Here is a 3,039-nt window from a genome sequence, read left to right on the forward strand (position 1 = left end):
AGGTGCATTTATCAGTTCTAGATGCTCATAGTGAGTCTTCCTTGAACAATATTGTGGAGGGTTCAAGAACTGTTGGTAAACAAGTCAATGTACTTTTAGTGTTTTAGCATCATGTTTTAGTCTTTACAACATAAATTTTTAAACACAGTTTGGTTATGAGTTGGCTTTTTCTGTTTGGTTACATATTTTAAGCGCATTAATATGGTGTCCATATGACATGATGTCCATAACACTCAGGCCCATGAGTGCTGGAGCTTGTTGGAGCTCATTGCCATCTAAGCTCTGCCATGAACATGCTTCTATCATCATATGCTCTAAGGAAGATGATAACCATTACGATAGTGACTTTTCCAGTGGATCGTCTGCTTACAAAGAGTTTCTTGACCAGAATCAGATTTAAAATAGAATTCAAAAATTTTGTTTCCTATAAATTTTGCAAAGCATTGCACATTATTATGATACCATCACATTTACACTCTTTAAAGATAGTTCGTGACTATGCTCAGTTCAAGATGAATTGTACTTGGGTATGTAAAACATTGATTTGTTTATTTTCAAAGTTATGGCTGATTTACGGTTAAGTTACGGCTGAGTTATATACTTCACACGGCTGAGTTATGAATTACGGAGTTATGAGATATTAGTATGTATTCTTCTTTCTTTCATGAGTCTTTCGTTTTGTCAGATTTCTAATAAATTATCTAATTAAAACGTCTCTCGATATCACAAAAAGTGTTGTTAGGGAATCGCAAAAAATCACTAATTATGTGCCTGCTCAGATCCACACATAATAAATACATAAAGTTAGCTTTTCTCACAATATATTATTCAAATTAATTAAAAAATTTGAATTCGAATTGTGAATAAAAGAAATAAAAGTATTTCTCAAACAATTGACTGATATGGCTGAGTTATCGACATAAATGGCTGACTTATGAAATATTTGTAAATTAGAATTATTATAATTCAAAATTAAAATATAGAATTAAAAAATAAATATTACAATCATTATAAGCAATGAAAAGTAATAATTATAAACAAAGATTGATTTTTACACAGTCTGATCAAAATGTGTAAAACATTCAAAACATGACATTTAGGGGTTATGGTTAGGGTTAGGGTTTGAGGTGTAGGATTCATATTTCCAACATTATGGGTTTTAATATAACAGTTTGGTTTTGGTTATATTGTGTTTAGTTTAAGGTGGTAATTTGGATATACTAATATGATAACCATTTGAAAATTGAATTTTTTTTGAAATTACTTTTCAGTTATTTCCGGTTATGGGTTAGTTAGATGATTATATAACTATAAATAATTCAAATGTTATCCAAATTAGGTCGATTAACTTAATATAACCTATAGCAAGACGAATATAACCGTAATTAACCGAAAATAATGGAAAAAATAGTTTACGGTTCGGTTCGGTTTGGTCGGTTATTTAGTCATTCTAATTTGAGGGTTGGCTGAGTTATGGTAAAGTTATGGCTGAGTTATGCAACGGATATATTAATTTATTATATACATTCTCGAGAATACAAAAAGTGTTGTTGGGGAGACGCAAACAATAATTATGTTTATTGTTAAGAACCACACGCGTAATAAATGAGATTTTAGCGATTTTTTATTTAACAGGAATTCAAAATTTGAATTTGAATTTTTAATTTTTTTTTAATAAAAGTATTTCTCAAACAATTGACTGATATGGCTGAGTTATCGACATAAACGGCTGACTTATGAAATATTTGTAAATTAGAATTATTATAACTCAAAATTAAAATATAGAATGAAAAAATGAATATTACAATCATTATAAGCAATAAAAAGTAATAATTATAGACAAAGATTGATGTTTACACAGTCTGATCGAAATGTGTAAAACATTCGAAACATGACATTTGGGGGTTAGTGTTAGGGTAAGGGTAAGAGTTTGAGGTTTAGGGTTCATATTTCCAACATTATGGGTTTTAATATAACAGTTTGGTTTTGGTTATATTGTGTTTGGTTTAAAGTGGTAATTTGAATATACTAATATGATAACCATTTGAAAATTGAAATTTTTTTGAAATTACGTTTTGGTTATTTCTGGTTATGGGTCGGTTAGATGAATATATAACCATAAATAATCCAAATGTTATCCAAATTAGGTCGATTAACTTAATATAACTGATAGCAAGCCGAATATAACCGTAATTAACCGAAAATAATGGAAAAAATAGTTTCCGGTTCGGTTCGGTTTGGTCAATTATTTAGTCATTCTAATTTGAGGGTTGACTGAGTTATAGTTTATGACGGCTGAGTTATCGTTTAGGGTCTTCTCAATAATATGAAAACGATTCTTCTTTCTTTCCTGGGTCTTTTGTTCTGTTAGATTCCTAATAAGTATTAAAACGTCTCTCGATGTTACAAAAAGTGTTGTTAGGAAAGCGCGAAAAATCACTAATTCTGTGGCTACTCAAATCCACACTCATAATAAATTCAAAAAGTGAGCTTTTTATCACAAGATATTATTGCAAATAATTAAATAATTATTATTCGAATTTAGAATTTTATTTTTCTAAAAGTATTTTTCCAACAATTGAATATTAAAATTATTATAACTCAAAATTTAAATTTAGAATGGAAATATGAATATTACTATCATTAAAACCAATAAAAAGGGTTATTTATAGACTTAGAGTGATTTTTACACATTCTAATTTGAGGGTTGGCTGAGTTATCGTTATTCAGACTGAGTTATGTAAATAATTAAGATAAAGTGATGGATGAGTTATCAAATATTGTGGTTGACTTATCGAACTTTATGGTTGAGTTATCATTCCGTAATGGCTGAGATATCGAAATAACGACTGATTTATAATAATATGAAGGTACAACATAAACGAAATAAAATAAACAAAAAACACAAAATCATAGTTCGTAGTTCATAGTTCATGTAGAAGACGACACAAAAGTACAATGAAAATCACTTTTTGAAACCGATGTAATCTGAGCCAAATTCTTCAAACATATCGACCAAATCATTTCAAACTATGCTAG

At 28.9% G+C, this 3,039-nt stretch overlaps 1 long non-coding RNA gene across 3 annotated transcripts; it reads left to right on the forward strand.

Moving 5' to 3' along the window:
* Positions 2-581, forward strand: LOC104701122. Of its 3 annotated transcripts, none has more exons than XR_753753.1 (2): positions 2-75; positions 238-581. It is a non-coding gene; the product is annotated as an uncharacterized LOC104701122 (long non-coding RNA). The 3 variants fall into 3 exon arrangements; XR_002032736.1 differs by having other exon boundaries at positions 8-89; positions 193-581; XR_753752.2 differs by having other exon boundaries at positions 8-75; positions 193-581.

This window comes from Camelina sativa, chromosome 7, assembly GCF_000633955.1.
Source record: "Camelina sativa cultivar DH55 chromosome 7, Cs, whole genome shotgun sequence".
Lineage (NCBI taxonomy): Eukaryota > Viridiplantae > Streptophyta > Magnoliopsida > Brassicales > Brassicaceae > Camelina > Camelina sativa.